The sequence below is a fragment of the Sus scrofa genome, chromosome 6 (genome assembly GCF_054392235.1).
Source record: "Sus scrofa isolate SSC_HxYL_T2T_F1_AM1 chromosome 6, Sscrofa_HxYL_maternal_Yorkshire_Landrace_v2.0, whole genome shotgun sequence".
NCBI classification, from domain to species: Eukaryota; Metazoa; Chordata; class Mammalia; order Artiodactyla; family Suidae; genus Sus; species Sus scrofa.
The window spans coordinates 63,179,519-63,196,421 of NC_139388.1; the positions used below are offsets into that span (position 1 = coordinate 63,179,519).

General features: G+C 47.4%; 1 long non-coding RNA gene across 3 annotated transcripts in view; it reads right to left on the reverse strand.

Annotated features, from left to right (window-relative positions):
- Positions 1-16,903, reverse strand: part of LOC106510586 (uncharacterized) — a 58,378-nt gene that overhangs the window by 17,512 nt on the left and 23,963 nt on the right. Inside the window, exon 4 of one of the 3 annotated variants that reach the window (XR_014806699.1) lies at positions 14,014-15,404. The exons of the other annotated variants lie outside the window; for them this stretch is intronic. This is a non-coding gene — a long non-coding RNA (uncharacterized LOC106510586). Of the gene's footprint in view, positions 1-14,013; positions 15,405-16,903 lie in introns of those variants that run through there. 3 annotated transcript variants of the gene reach the window in all.

Genomic DNA, 16,903 nt, shown 5'->3' on the forward strand with positions numbered 1-16,903 from the left:
AGACAAAAAAAAAAAAAAAAAAAAAGAACTACCATATGACCCCACAATCCCGCTCCTGGGCATCTATCCAGAGAAAACCATGACTCAAAAAGACACATGTACTCCAATGTTCAATGCAGCACTATATACAATAGCCAAGACATGGAAACAACCTAAACGTCCATTGACAGATGACTGGATTAAAAAGATGCAGTATATATACACAGTGGAATATTACTCAACCATAAAAAATGAAATAATGCCACTTGTAGCAACATGGATGGACCTACAGATGCTCATACTAAGTGAAGTAAGTCTGAAAGAGAAAGACAAATACCATATGATATCACTTATATCTGGAATCTAACACATGGCACAAATGAACCTGTCATGAAACAAACTCATGGACATGGAGAACAGACTTGTGGTTGCCCAGGGGGAGGAGGAGGGGGAGGGAGTGGAAGGGACGGGGAGTTTGGGGTTCGTAGATGTGAACTATTACATTCAAATGGATAAGCAATGAGGTCCCGCTCTACACCACAGGGAGCTATAGTCAATCGCTTGTGACAGAACATGATAGAAGATACTGTGAGAAAAAGAATGTGTATCTATCTATCTATCATATATAGGACTGGGTCACTTTGCTGTGCAGCAGAAATTGACGGAATATTGTAAATCAACTATCATAATTTAAAAAATGGACTCATACAGGAGGTGACCTTTGAAGCTTGGCCCTTTGACGCAGAATTGCATTTCAAGGTTTCTCCACAGCGTGGAACACATCAGCTCTTCTTTGCTTCCTGACTGCATATGAATCCACTGTCTGGACATGATTCATCCTAGTTAGCGTTTTTACTTTTCTTACTACGACAACAACCACTTCTGCTATTTTTTTCTTTTCTTTTTGGGGGCCACCCTATGGCATATGGAGTTCCTGGGTGAGTGACTGGATCCCAGCCACCGTGGCGACCTGCGCCACAGCTGCAGCACCGCTGGGTCCTTTCGCCCACTGTGCTGGGCTGGGGAATCGAACCTGCGTCCTGGAGCTGCAGAGACGCTTCGGATCCCCTTCCACCAGAGCTGGAACTCCCACGTCTGCAATGCTCATTACAACTGCTGGGGAAGTTTGCAGAAAACGATGGAGAAGTGCCTGGAGAAGGAAGAGGGATGAGCTCAGGGACACACGTGAGTTCAAATCCCACAGCCCTCACTGTGTAGGTCTGCAGTCCCTGAAATTCATACTCATGATTTGGCCTCACTTTTCTTTCTTTCTTTCTTTCTTTTTTTTTTTTTGTCTTTTTGCCTTTTCTAGGGCCGCTCCCACAGCATATGGAGGTTCCCAGGCTAGGGGTCGAATCGGAGCTGTAGCCGCCAGCCTACACCACAGCCATAGCCACGCGGGATCCGAGCCACATCTGCAACATACACCACAGCTCATGGCAACGCCGGATGGTTAACCCACTGAGCAAGGCCAGGGATTGAGCCCACAACCTCATGGTTCCCAGTCGGATTCATTAACTACCGCGCCATGACAGGAACTCCTGGCCTCAGTTTTCTTAGCTACAAAATGAGGATAATGCGCCCCACTTTTTTATGGCCATGCCTTTGGCATGCAGAAGTTCCAGGGCCATGATCAAAACAAGCGCCACAGCAGTGACAATGCCAGACCCTTAACCCACTGGGCCACCAGGGAACTCCCTGGTCTCCACTTCTTCTTCTTTTTTTTTTTTTTTTTTTTTTTTGTCTTCTTATGGCTGCACCCTCAGCACATGGAGGTTCCCAGGCTAGGGGTTGAATCAGAGCTGTAGCTGCCAGCCTACACCACAGCCCCAGCAACATGGGATTGGAGCCTCATCTGTGACCTACACCACAGCTCATAGCAATGCTGGATCCCAACCTACTGATCAAAGGACCAAACCCACATTCTCATGGATACTGGTTGGATTTGTTTCCTCTGAACCACAGCAGAAACTCCCTATTCTTTTTTTTAAATTAAGGTATAGTTGACTTACAGTGTTTCTGCAATTTCTGTTGTACAGCATAGTGACCCAATCACACACATTTCCCTGTGCTGCACAGTACGACCTCATTGCCCATCCATTCCAAATATAACATCCAAAAAACCCCCCCAAATGCCCATCCATCCCATTCCTGGGAACCTCAAGTCTGCTCTCCTTGGCCATGATCTCTTTCTGTTGTTTTTTTTTTAATTTTTAATTTTGCTATTATTATTATCAGTTTTTTTGGCTTTTAGGGCCTCACACGCAGCATATGGAGGTTCTCAGGCTAGGGGTCGAATCAGAGCTGCAGCTGCCAGCTTACACCACAGCCCCAGCAACACAGGATCCAAGCCGCGTCTGTGACCTATACTACAGGTCACGGCAACGCTGGATCCTTAACCCATTGAGCAAGGCCGGGGATCGAATCCTCATCCTCATGGATCCTAGTCGGATTCGTTAACCGCTGAGTCACGAAGGGAACTCCCTGCTTCTATTTTTTTTTTTTTTTTAAAGAGAGGATCATCTGTTCTATGTATATGTATATATTTTTTCATATTTCTTTCTCATTCTTTTTCTCATTCTATCTTCCATCATGTTTTATCCCAAGAGATTGGATACAGTTCCCTGTGCTGTACCCGAAGGCACCCAAGACACCCTGAATGGGTTGATGGATAGATGCTTGATAAAATGAGTAGAATGTCAATCACTGAAGCCAGCTTGTGTGTATGTGGGTAGTGACTGTAAAATCCTGTCAGTTTCTCTGTAGGTTTGAAACATTTTATTATAAAACGTTGGAGGAAAAATCTCTCATCTCATCCTCAGGCTTGTTAGTCTCTTCAGTTATTAAAAAAAAAAACAAAAAAAAACCTCCGGGCACCTGGCAAAACATGTGTGAGAAGAGAGGTTTTATTTCAGGAGGCACCTGCATCCATGGGCAGGGCTGCAGAACATGTGTCATGGTTGGGTCTCCAAGGTGGGACCCTTTTTGTCTTTGCAAAGAAGCTCTTGCCAGCCCAGCCGGTTCGCCTTCCCTGCCTGGAAGCTGTCACCCAGTCCCACATGCATTTTTTCTCCCCACACCGTCAACAACCCTCCGACACCAGCTAAGCATCCCACAAGTCAACTCAGTGGAAGAGAGAGACGCACGGGGCAAAGTCCACAGGGAGAGGGCTCAGCTTTCATGCTCTCTTCGCTGAGGGCACCCCACCTGCCCACATCTGCACATGCTCACCAACCCCGAAGCTTTCCACACCCCATCCATCTGGGTTTGCATGGAGGCTTCCACACAGAGGCAAGATGGATCACATCACTGGCCACGGATGAAGGGTTCAACCCCCAGCCCCCATCCTGGAGGCTGGGGGTGGGGGGTGTTTGAGACAGAAAGTTCCAACCCTCCAATCATGTGGCTGGTTCCCCTGGCAACCAGCCCCCAGCCTCAGGTGCTTCCAAAAGTCAGCTTATGAGCATAAACTCAGGGGGTGATTCAAAGGGGTTCCTTAGAAACACCAAGACGCCCTCATTGCTCCTATCACTTAGGCGATACCAAGGGTTTTCGGAGCTCTGTGACAGAAACAGGGGAGATGGCCAAGTACGCTTTCTCTAAATCACAACATCACAGGCAGAGCAGACAGGGGTCCTGGGCTCCGCCGGACACACAGTGCCACGTGGTGGCAGTTGTCCTCTTGAGCTAAGGCAAGGTGCGTTGCTACCTTTGCTTCCCGCCCATTCTCACGGCGTGGTTTCTCTAGCCCTGCCTTGGACTCTCTAAGCTGCCCACTACCTTGGTAATAAATTCCTCCTTTGCCCAAACAGCCGGGCATTTTCTGTGGCTTTGCACACTGAGACTCTGAACAGATACCCTCCGAGGAAAGTGACCATAGCCGCTCCTCTTACGACCAGACCTTGCTTAAGGGCTCAGCGCACAGAAAATGTTCTTGGGCCTTGGTCAGTATCTTTGTCTTCCCCCGGCTGCTAGGACAAAGTACCACAGGGACCAGGTGGCTTATGAAGGACAGCTATTTATTTCTCACAGTTCTGGAGGTTGAGTTCAAGGTGCTGCCAGACCCCCTGTGTGGTGAAGTGCCCTCCTCTCTCTCTTCCCCCTCCCTCCCCCTCTCTCCTTCCCCGTCTCTCTCCCTCCCTCTCCCCCTCTCCCCCAAGAAAGGAAGTTAACAACAGGATCCCCATCAGGACTCAGCCACGCTGTCACCCAGATCTCAGGCTTCCCAGCCTCCAAAACTGTGAGAAAGTAATGCTTGTTTTTGATGCCGCCCAGTCTATAGGATTGTTACAGCTGCCTGAACAGATCAAGACGGGCCAGGCTGGCTCCTTGCTGTGGGGGCTGCCGGGCACACCGCAGGAGGCCCAGCCCTGGCCCTGGCCTCCACTCCCTAGATGCCAGAGCATCCGTCTGTTCCCCAAGCTGTGGCAGTCAAAAGTGTGTCCAGACGTTTCCTGGCGTCTGCATGGGGGACCTTCTATTATTGCTGTTGGTTCCATGATGCTATGATGATTATCCAGCAGATCCCAGGGATGCTACTATAATTACCCAGCTGGTTCCAGGAGCTCCTGGCACAATTATCCAGCTGGTTCCTAAGACTATACCAAGATTCCCTAACTGATTCTAGTGACTTTACTTCAGTGGCTCTACCTAATCACGGACCAGTTCCTAGAACCCTGCCATAATCATCAGGGCTTTTATAGAAGTCCAATCATAGTTAATGTGACAATTTATTTATCTTATGTATTAAGTGGAGTACTATTGAGGCTTCCAGTATTTCAGCCCCTCTTCTGGGTACCTAGGACATAGATGGAACTCTGATTTATTGTCCTCAAAGCACCTTTAGGCTGTTCGGAGGAGAGAAGTTTAGATATTTTATCACCCAGACAAATGATATAGCCAGCACAGAACTTGGTGGGAGCAGAGAGGAAGAACATCTGGACCTCTGTGTACAGCTGTGTAGGTTGTGCACTGCAAAATTCTGGGGTCACCATCCTGCAGACTCCATTTCCAGCTGAGCCCCCTGGAAACTTGCAGAGTGTGGAGCCTTGTGAGACTTCAGGAGAGGCCCCCAGGGCTTGTTATTTATCCAGTCACTGATATAAAAACAATGGACTCTGGAGTCAGAGGGACCCAGGTGTGAATCCTGATACTGATATTTTTTGATAGGTTTAAAAATTTTTTTTGATTAAAGCAGAGTTGATTTACAATATTGTGCCAATTTCTAAACTGACCCAATCATATATATTTATATACACACACACATTCCCTTTCTTATATTATTTTCATCATGGTCTATCCCAGCAGACTGGATATAGCTCCCTGTGCTATCCATTAGGACCTCATTGCTTATCCATTCTATTTTTTTTTTTTAATTTTCCCACTGTACAGCAAGGGGATCAAGTTATCCTTACAAGTATACATTACAATTACATTTTTTCCCCACCCTTTGTTCTGTTGTAACATGAGTATCTAGACAAAGTTCTCAATGCTACTCAGCAGGATCTCCTTGTAAATCTATTCTAAGTTGTGTCTGGCTTATCCATTCTAAATGTAATAGTTTGCCTAACTCCTGTGCCATATTTTAGACTCAGTGAATAATTCTCTTTTTCTTTTTTTGGCTTTTTAGAGCTGCACCCATGACATATCGAAGTTCCCAGGCTAGGGGTGGAATCCGAGCTGTAGCTGCTGGCCTACGCCCCAGCCACAGCCACACAGCATCCTAGCTGCTTTTGCAACATGCACCAGAGCTCACGGCAACGCCAGGTTCCTGAGCGAGGCCAGGGATCGAACCTGCATCCTCAAGGATGCTAGTCAGAGTCCTTTCTGCTGCGCCACAATGGGAACTCCTACAGCAAATCATTCTTGAAGGAAGACACGCATTTGTCCGATCAGAAAACCTTTTTCCTTCAACTTGAAAGGGAACTTCTCCACTCTGGCCACAAGAGGGAGCCCAAGATGCAAGTTAATTCTTGGCATCCCCAGTTTGGCGGCGGGGGTGGGGGGTCGGGGATGTCTCAGGTCCTGAGCCTCTGGGACAAGGGCCACGTGAACCGCGACCACATCCATTCTTTCTGCTTGGGGAGCCCCCACCTTCCCGTCCTTACTGGGGGATAAAAATGCCTGGAATGAGCTGCTCTGAAGAGCCAAAGAGACAAAAATGCATGACCTTGAAGGAGACTTAAGGTGATTGCCTGTGTTTACACTCATCAAATGACAGATATTTTAAAAACCTGCACATGTTTAATGTGCATCAATTATACCTCAATAAGCTGTTAATAAAGAAATTTAATATTACCTTGAACAATGTCGGGGAGGGGGAAAATTTCCCCTGTACCCTCCGGACTAATAATAAAATAGATGAACAGGAGGAACCTAAGTTTTAATTAGTTTGCACAGAGGTCTCATAGAAATAGGACCTAAGAAGTGGTCAAAGCAGACAGGTTTTATACTTTTTAGACAAAGAATAACTTGGTGAGGAATTGATGGAGCAAAGAAAGGTAGGCTTTAGGATGTTTCATCAGTGAAGAATCTAGCGTGTTTGGGCTTGGGTAGTAAATTAAAGAAATAATGAGGCTTAGTTATAGAAGTGATGATACAGGCTTCTTGTCTCTGAATTCCCAGTCTCTGGGCATAAGGGTGTCCTACCTCCAGGTCTTTTTATTTTGTATTTTTAGGGCCTCACCTGCTGCACATGGACGCTCCCAGGCTAGGGGTCGAATTGGAGCTGCACCTGCCGGCCTCCACCATAGCCACAGCAATTTGGGACCTGGGCCACATCTGTGACCTACACCACAGCTCACAGCAACATGGGAACCTTAACCCACCGAGCGGGGCCGGGGATTGCACCTGCATTCTCATGGATACTAGTGGGGTTCACTACCGCTGAGCCACAACGGGAACTCCCTACCTCCAGATTCTATGAGAGATTTCTTTCTCAGTTTCAGGGGGCCAAAGGAAGGTCAGCGTTTCCTTCTCAATCAACGTCAACTCAAAGTATTCCGTATGTCCCCCTGTGGCGTATTTTGAGGCAGCCGTCCTGAGCCCCACAACCACAGTACAAATCCAGCAACAACACAAATCCATGTAGCTCGCACAGGAACCATGAACATCCAAACAGAATCCAAAAAAATAAATAAATAATGAACTAAAAGGGACAATAATTCCATCTCATGAGGCAGCGACGTGCACATCCCAATATAGCAAGAAAAAAAGAGATGTTTGCCAAAGGGACAGACAATGATGCCGTCTCACAAGGCAGCAATGTGCTTTAGAAAAAGCTCACCGACTGTCTATTGTTGGCAGAGAAGGAAGCTTGCTCGTAAGTGTCATCAGGCAGCAGTCGTGACCGCGTCTGCGTATCAGTGAGTAGGAATAATCCATCAAGAACAAGAACAGAGGAGAAACAGGAGATGACTAAGGTTATCTGCAGTCATAAGGGTGGGGCCCCAAGCAACAGGACTGGGGCCCTGCCCAGAAGGGGAAGCGACACCCCACACCTGTCTCTGTGCGCTCAGAGCGAAGGCCGCGGAAGGACACAGGGAGAAGGTGGCGTTTCCTCCAAGCCAAGGAGAGGGGCTCAAGAGAAGCTCGCCATGCCCACCCCTTGATCTCGGACGCCAGGACCACACAACAGTGTCTGTGGTTTAAGCCACCCAGCTCGTGGCAGCCCCAGCGGATGGATACCGCGTGGACAGATCAGGGATCAAAACCCACCACCTCTACTTTCAGCCCCTCTCTAGGGCTGTAATCAACATTTCCTATGGTTTTTGTAACAAATGACCACAGCCATAGGGGCTTAAAACGTCACAAGCGTATTACCTTACAGCGTTGAGGCCAGGAGTCTAACACAGGTCTCAGGGCTAAAGTCAGGGGCTGCGTTTGTCCTGGAGGCTCCCAGGGAGACTCTTCCCTTGTCTTTTTCAGCTTCCGGAGGCGCCTGTATTCCCGGGATGCCGGCCCCATCCTCCATCTTCCAATCTCTCTCTGACGCTCCTGCCTCCTCCTTTAATTATAAGGACCCTCCCGATTCCACGGAGCTCACCTGGTTAATCTAGGCTCATCCCGCCCGCTCAGGCTCACCTGAGTCGCAACCCTGCGTCTACCTGCAACTTCACTTACCGCTTGCAATGTAACAGTCACAAGCTTTGGGACTTAGGAAGTGGCCAACTTGGGGGTGGGGTTTATTCTACTTATCACAGCCGGCAAGGGGGTCCCCTCACCGCAAGAGCTGCCATGTGGTCTTGCAAAGGCGGTGTTTCCCCGCTGGGCTCTAATTTCGTCCTCCAATCTGGATAAGAACCCTCTTCCATCCTTTCAGGCAATTTTGAGCAATTGGTGAAATAAAAATAGGTCATGGGGAGTTCCCACTGTGGCATGGTGGGTTAAGAACCTGACTGCAGCAGCTCGGGTTCCTGAAGAGGAGTAGGTTGGATTTGAGGGCTGGTGCTGTTGTTTAAAGAAGGATCTGGAATTGCCACAGCTGTGACATAGGTCAAAACTGTGGCTCAGATTCAATCCCTGGCCTGGGCATTTCCATAAGCCGAGAGTGCAGCCATAAAAGAAAAGAAAATGGGAGTTCCCTTCGTGGCTCAGTGGTTAACGAACATGACTAGGAACCATGAGGACGCGGGTTCGACCCCCGGCCTTGCTTTGTGGGCTAGGGATCTGGTGTTGCTGTGAGCTGCGGTGTGGGTGGCAGATGTGGCTCAGATCCTGCATTGCTGTGGTGTAGGCCACCAGTTGTAGATCTGATTCGACCCCTAGCCTGTGAACTTCAGATGCCACAGGTGCGGCCCTAAAAAGCAAAAAAAAAAAAAAAAAAAAAAAAAAAAGGAAAGAAAGAAAATGTCACGGACCTCGCACAAACCTCGAAATTGCTTAACAAATGCTAGCTTCACAGTTATTGTTCATGTATTTTTCTGACCCTCTGGATTACATTTCCAGCACCCCACCTGCGATTGCTCCCCACCCCACTCCCAGCGCAGCATCCACCAAGCCAGAGCCTCCACACCCAGCTTCCCTCGTTCCTCATCCACTTGGGCTGTGAAAGACCCAGCGGGTCTGAGTCCGCACAGAATTCAGCGGGTCCCACTCTGCCTTTCCCACCCGAATCGGAATGGGATCTTGGAAAAAGAGTCTGAGTGGAACGAGATGAGGATAAGGGTGTTTACGAAAGGAACCTGGTCCCTCTCCTGGATTCGAGCCACTCTTCCCAACATGGGAGGCGCAAACTTCCACTGTGCCCGGCCTTCCTGTGTTTGGGGGTCTGGGGAGCAGCCTGGAGGAGAAGCAGAAATCAATCCCTGACCCATCCCCACACCACCCCTCCACCTGGAGCCCATCCAAAGGCTGCAGGATGCGTTCACAAGGGGAGGACACGCATCCAGCATTTTACTATTTTATTTATTTATTTTCTGCCTTTTAGGGCCACACCTGTGGCATAGGGAAGTTCCCAGGCTAGGGGTTGAATCCGACCTACAGCTGCTAGCCTACACCGCAGACACAAAAATGTGGGATCTGAGCCAGGTCTGCGAACACAGCTCTTGGCAACGCTGGATCCTTCACCCACGAAGCAAGGCCCGGGATCAAACCTGCAACCTCATGGATCTTGGTTGGGTTTGTTAACCACTGAGCCGTGAAGGGAACTCCCATTTCGATATTTTAAAACCGCATTTAAGAGTGGATAAAACCAACTCACACACAATAGGATGGCTGCTATTACAAATGACAGAAAATAAGGGCTGGATGATTCCCCTTACAGGAGGTTCCTAAAAGAGGAAAATTCGCAGAAGCAGAAGGTAGGATGAATGGCAGTGCCAGGGGCTGCAGAGGGCGGGCTGGGGTGTTGGGGACTGGTGGTTTAATGTACAGAGATTCAGTTCTGCATGATGACGCGGTCTGGAGATGGGGTTGATGGCTGCATCACAGTGTGAACACGCTTAATGCTCCTGAACTGCACACTTACACATGGTTTTGATGGTGACTTTTATGTTACGTGTATTTTACAATAAAAAGGTTGGAGGCATTCCTGTCTTGGCTCAGCGGTTAATGAACCCGACGAAGTATCCATGAGGATGCGGGTTTCACTTTAGCCTTGCTCAGAGGGCTAAGGATCCGGAGTGGCTGTGGCTGTGGTGTAGGCTGGCAGCTATAGCTCCGATTCGACCCCCTAGCCTGGCAACCTCCACGTGCCACGGGTGCAGCCCTAAAAAGAAAAAAGAAAAAAAATTGGGAAAAGGGGGTAAAGAGGAAGGCAAGTTCAGTGGTTTTCTGTGGAGGGTAACTGATGGGTAACTCTCATTTCCTTCTGTGAACTACTTTCTATTTTACAAATATTTCACAACAGTCATGAGTTGATTTGGAAATTTTTTTTTTCCAACAAGAAAAACCACACAGGCTGGCTGATGTATTCACTCAGACACTTAGCAATCACCTTCCTCTGCTGAGTTCTGGGGACAGAGATGACCCAGCCCCGGGGCTGCGTGTGAATTAGGGTAGAGGACCAACGTGGGGAAAATGTCACATCCAGGTGTTCTGTGGTGTGAGGTCCGACTGAGGCAGCAGAGGGCGCTGTGCAGCCACCAAAAGAGAACGTCGTGAGGGAAAAGTTTGGGGTTGTGTTAGTCTTAGGAAAAAGGGATCTTGATACCTTACCTGTTCTCATAAATCTGTACCCTGAGCTCCTAGCAGGAGCCTTTAAGAAGTATTATTAAAGCCTCACACAGCAGTGTGGACAAGAAACACGTCAATGAATGGAACCCAAACCATTCATTGCCCGTGTGGACACAAAACAATTAGACTCCCAATTTACGCAATGTGCAAAAAATAATTCCACTTGGATTGAAAAACTGAGTGTGAAAAAGAATCTAGGAAACTCTTTCTTGGTCCTGGATGTTATAAACTGATTTTTCTACAGTATGTTCTCAGTATTTCACTGCATTGCTGTCTATCTAGAATTTTCATTTGTTTGCATATCTTCTAGTTTTTTGCTGGAGTTCCCCAAAGTACCATTTATTTCCTTATACATAGTATTTATAGTTATTCAAAAGTCCAATGAGTTCTATTTCTATTACACTTTTTTCCAATTTGGTTTCTTTGGGCTTATCTTTTTTTAATGTTCTTTATTATTACTATTTTTTTTTGTCGTGCCAGTGTCGTGCCAATTTCTGCTGTACAGCAAAGCGATTCAGTCATACATATATATACACACATTATTTTTCTCATATTGTTTTCCAGCATGTTCTATACAAAGAGACTCGATACAGTTCCCTGTGCTGTGTAGCAGGACCTCATTGCTTATCCACTCTAAATGCAATAGTTTGCATCTACTAACCCCAAACTCTCTGTCCATCCTACTGCCTCCCCTTCCCCCTTGGAAACCGGAAGTCTGCTCTCCATGTCTCTGAGTCTGTTTCTGTTTTGTAGACAGGATCATTTGTGCCCTATTTTAGAATCCACATATGTGATATCATATGGTATTTGTCATTCTCTTTCTGACTTAATTCACTTAATATGAAAGTCTCTAGTTGCATCCATGTTGTTACAAATGTCATGATTTCATTCTTTTTTTTATGGCTGAGTAGTATTCCATTGTATATATGTACCACATCTTCTTAATCCACTCACCTGTCAATTGACAATCAGGTTCTTTCCATGTCTTGGCTATGGTGACTAGTGCTGCAATGAACACAGGGCTGAATGTATCTTTTTGAAAGCTTTTGTACAGCAAAGGAAACCAGGAAAAAAAAAAAAAAGACAACCCACAGAATGGGAGAAAATTTTTGCAAATGATGCAACTGACAAGGGCATAATTTCCAAAACATAGCAAATAACTCATACAGCTTAACAACCAAAAACCAAACAACCCAACTGAAAGATGGCCAGAAGACCTAAATAGACATTTCTCTAAAGAAGACACAGATGGTCAACGGGGACATGAAGAGATACTCAACAACATTAATTATTAAAGAAAAACGAATCAAAACTACTGTGTTGTAACACTTCACGCCACTCAGAAGGGCCATCATTAGCAAGTCCACAAATAACAAACAAATGCTGAGGGGGTGTGGAGAAAAGAGAACCCTCCTATGCTGTTGGTGGGGATGTAACTTGGTGCAGCCACTATGGACAGTAGGGAGGTTCCCTGCCGAGACCAGCTCAGCAGGATGGGGCTGAAGAACGGGTGCTATGAAACTTCAGGGAAAAAAAGTTAACATAAAACAAGACACAGAGACATTTATCTTAAGGTGGGAACCGGGGGACTCGAGGTCTCAGGGACCAAGAGCCCCGCCTCAAGAAACCACACTGCTTTGATTGTGCTCTTGAGGGTGACGTCAAGTGAGGAGGGGGCTGTAGGTGCAGGATATAGGTTTTTTTTAAGTTGTTTTTTTAAGTCACAGAGCCGGTTGCTGATTAAGCTTTTATGCTGATCTTGAGGCCATTTAACAATCATTAGCATTTGAGGAAGCTTGGTGTCAGCTATCTATGCATAGCGTCTAGAGAATCACCATTGTGCTTCTGCAGACAATGTGCCTATCTGCAGCAACCCTGCGTGCCTAGGTTTGCACCTCGCTAATGCATATCCAGCTAATGACCCTTCATAAACCCCTTGGGGCTATGAGGCTCCTTTTTTTTTTTTTTTTATTCTTAAGAGGATGTATCATGCTGTGCAAACTGCACACCAATCTGCACAGGTCCGGTGTGCCCAGACCAACGCATTAAGTCCTCATTCAACTGACCCTGTGAATAATTTATGCCTTTAGGTCTTTGTTCTTAAGCTGAAGCCATTCACCGTCACTGTGACTGTTTTCCAAGCAGGGAGAGGGGGTAAAGTAAAGCAGAAGATGGAGTTTTCAGCAAAGAGGCTCAGAAAATAGTGTAGAGACATATCTCACGACAGTTCCCCAGAGCACTAAAAGTAGAACTATTCTATGATCCAGCCAGCCCATTCCTGGGTGTGTGTATATATATATATATATATATATATATATATATATATATATATATATATCTGGACAAATCTTGGGGCTCGTCTTGACGACAGGATGTCTCATTGTTTCTGATTATGTGCCAGCCACTGCTATTGTTGGGGTACTTTGTCACTCTGTATGGTTGTGCTTCTCCAGAGCGAATATATTTTTGCCTCTGGCAGCAGATTGGCAAGGACCTGGATTTCTGTCCTTTCGAGGTCTTGCTCACACCCAGTTCACCATCACCCCAGCATGTGGCCCTTCGGGGTCCCAACCCAAAACCTAGGAGGTTTGTGGGGTCCTTTGCCCAGGATAGACCCATCTGCTGGATGTCTCAGTTTGAAAAGTTTGCTACATGAGACGGCCAAAAGGGCCATCCAGCTTTCCAGTCTCGTCTCTGCTGCTTTTGCTCTCAGAATTAGCCGAGCATCAAAGTAAAGCTACTTCCAGCTGATGAATTCCCCTCTCTCGGTTTCCTTCCCCTTTTCACATTTCGGAACCATAAATTCTGTCAGCCTTGGACACTCTCCAAGGCTTCCAAACAGATGTTCTTCCTAGTTTGTTCATTTTCCCCCATGTTTGTTGCGTTTTATTTTTTGCAGTGGGAAGTTAAATCTAAAACAACCTAGTCGACATTTCTGGGAACTGAACGTGTCATCAGCGTTTCTTTCCAGCCTAGTACCCAGCCTTGACTCCATGCATTTATTTAAATCCTTCGGAGTTCCCGGTGTGGTGCAGAGGAGGCAAATCCGGCTAGGAACCATGAGGTTGCGGGTTCGGTCCCTGGCCTTGCTCAGTGGGTTAAGGATCCGGCGTTGCCGTGAGCTGTGGTGTAGGTCGGTCGCAGACTCGGCTTGGATCTGGCGTTGCTGTGGCTCTGGCGTAGGCCGGTGACTACGGCTCGGATTGGACCCCTGCCTGGGAACCTCCATATGCCGCAGGTGCAGCCCTAAAAAGGACAAAAGACAAAAAATTTAAAAAAATTAAAAATAAGTCCTTAATGTCCCCATCCTACCCCCACACAATTCACCTATGTCCTAGAAGGCAAGAGCTCCTTCATGGGTCTAGGCACAGAATTTTGTTTTTTTTTAATAAATGAAAGACGTATCTTTATATTATATATTATTGCTAAATATAACACAGCAGAGATCAGCGAGAACATAGGGGCTTCCCTGGTTGAGACCCACCCCCACCATTTACTTGATGCCCAGGGCTAATTAGTTAACCTGCCTCAGTGTCCTCATCTGTAAAATGGACCTAATAAAGGAAACCCCTTGACAGAGTCTTGAATGAACTAAGCAAACTCCCTGATGGAGGACTCGGAGCAGTGACTGGCATTTAACAGGTGCTCAGCAAGTATTACCTGTTATGCTTTTATTTTTTATTTTTTTATTTTTGCTCTTTAGGGCCACACCTGTGGCATATGGAGCTTCCCAGGCTAGGGGTTGAATTGGGGCTGTTGCCACTGCGACCTACACCACAGCTCACAGCAATGCCGGATCATCAACCCTCTGAGAGAGGCCAGGGATCCAACCTGCAACCTCATGGTTCCTAGTCGGATTCAGTTTGCTGTGCCAGGATGGGAACTCCTAGCTGTTATTTTTAGGCCTCCTCTGATTCCGTCTGGAGGAAGTGGTCATATAAATACAATGTAGACAAAAAAAAAAAATCTGATTTTGCCAGGCTTATGTGCAAAACCTTTCCCGTTCTCCTAAAGATAAAATCCCAAATCTTTACAGAGCCTTTTACAAAGCCCTACACATTCAGTCCCTATTGAAGCGTCTCCTCAATGCTTTCCCGTCTCCACGCTGTCGGGATCATCTCGACTCCTTAGAATTGGCAAAATTATTTCCTGACTCGAGGTTTTCTTGAAAGCTGTCTCCTCTGCTTTCCCGTGTGGACACTTCATCAATCCTCACTCACCCTCCCACGGAGTCTCAGCATCATCAGGCGAGCCTGCCCTGAGGTCTGGACTCAAGGTCATGCCTCCTTTTACCCGGAATCACGGCCCTCTTTTCCCCTAGCGCATCTCCCATGGGAGCAGCCATGGCCTACTGTGCACCCAACTTTCATGGCTTCTTTTATATGATGTGGTGTCCTCACGGGAGGACACTGTCCCACCGGGCGCTAGACCCAGTCTATCTTGCACCCAGCTGTGGACCCATGACTAATCTTCCTCGGCTAAACCAGAGCAGACAGGATAGATGCCACGTCGGAATTCTTCTCTAAAAGAAGTGAGTGTGCCATTTTCACTCTTTCTCCTTCCCCACTTTGGTAGCAGAGTAAGTCCGCCAAGGTCTTAGGTGATGCCAAAGCCAAAAAGGTGGAAGAATCCTGGGAACATTAGTCACCCCGTGGAGGAGCTCCAGCTGCCGGTGTGCGAGCACCCATTCCGAAATGTTACCTGAATGAGAAATAGACTTTCCCTTGAGATGAACTACGGATCTTTCGAGGCTGAGGTGTAAAAAAAAAAAGAGAATCCAGCGTCACCAGAAGTTATGGATCATGCCCTGCAATCACGTAATTTTGGGGACACCTGGAGGTATGTCTTCCTCATTAATGTGGGCCCTCTATTAATTTGCCTATCTCGAATATTTGGCACAGACCCAGGTCCTTAATAGACACCTGATACATATGCAGAGATTGAACAAAGCAAAAGAGAAAAAAAAGAAAATTCACAGTCACATCCATCCAAGTTCCAATTTCTTTAAAGGAAGTGACTTGCTTAAGGTCCCACCGACCACATGAGCCACCATTAAGTCATCACTGATGTCCAGTTCCTACAGTGCTCAGAGTCCCTCTCCACCCTCATGTTCAAGGGGGCATGTGTGTGGGAGGAAGAGTCCTCTCTGGTAACCGCCCCTCAAGGAAGGAGGAACTAAAGCCATGTGGATGAACTTTCTGGAAAACATTTGGTCAGAAAACCACGGGACGGTCAGGGCTGGGTCTCTGACCGCCGTATCCTGTCCATCGGTCTGTCTGCACAGCGGAGGCTGGTGGGGCAGCATCCTGCTGGCCATGTTTGCTTTTCGGCTTTCCCTGGGTGAATACGAACATGGCAGGAGGGGACCTCTGGGCTGGGGACTGGGATGCTAGGACTCCAGGTCCTTCCCTGGACCCACCTCCTGGTTGGATGGATGCCACAGGACCTTAGTGACGCAGGGGGGAACAGAGACAACGAGAGGAAGGCCTTGTCTCCCCACCCACCCCCGAGTTTCAGGATTCCTTGCCCCCTCCCTGAATCAGAAGCTTAGGGCCTTAATCAGGTTCAGTTTCTGAGTGAAGAATGCAGCTTTTTTTTTTTTTTTTTTTTTTTTTTTTGCTTTTTAGGGCTGAACCCTAGGCACACGGAAGTTCCTAGGCTAGGGGTCGAATCCGAGCTTCAGCTGCTGGCCTACACCACAGCCATAGCAACACAGGATCTGAGCCGTGGCTATGACTTACACCACAGTTCACGGCAACACCAGATCCTTAATGCACTGTGCGAGGCCAGGGATCGAATCCACAACCTCATGGTTACTAGATGGATTCGTTTCCCTTGAGCCACAAGGGGAACTCCAAATGCAGCAAACCTGGATTGTTCTTCTGGGGGCTGAGTCTGGACCACAAGATTTGGATAAAAGAGAGTAAGTCTCTCTGCTCAAGTTCTCTCTTCTTGGATCAATGCAATTGACTCCCACCAGCAGAGCTAGAATTTGGATAAGAAAAGGCTGGGCAGATGTGCTTGTGTGGGGAGTGCTCTTGGAGTCTAATCTCTAAAGTGCCCAGATACCAGGAGACTCTAGATTCGATCCCTTTCAAGAGAGCTACTCCAGAGCCATCATCCTGGCTGATCCAGATTCAGCATTCCAGCGGTACTCTGGGGCTGGGCGCTGTCTGGGCTGATGAGTACCGTCTGCAAGAGACGGAAATCCTGGGCTTTGGGATGAAGATTCCACAGGGCCCCATTATCC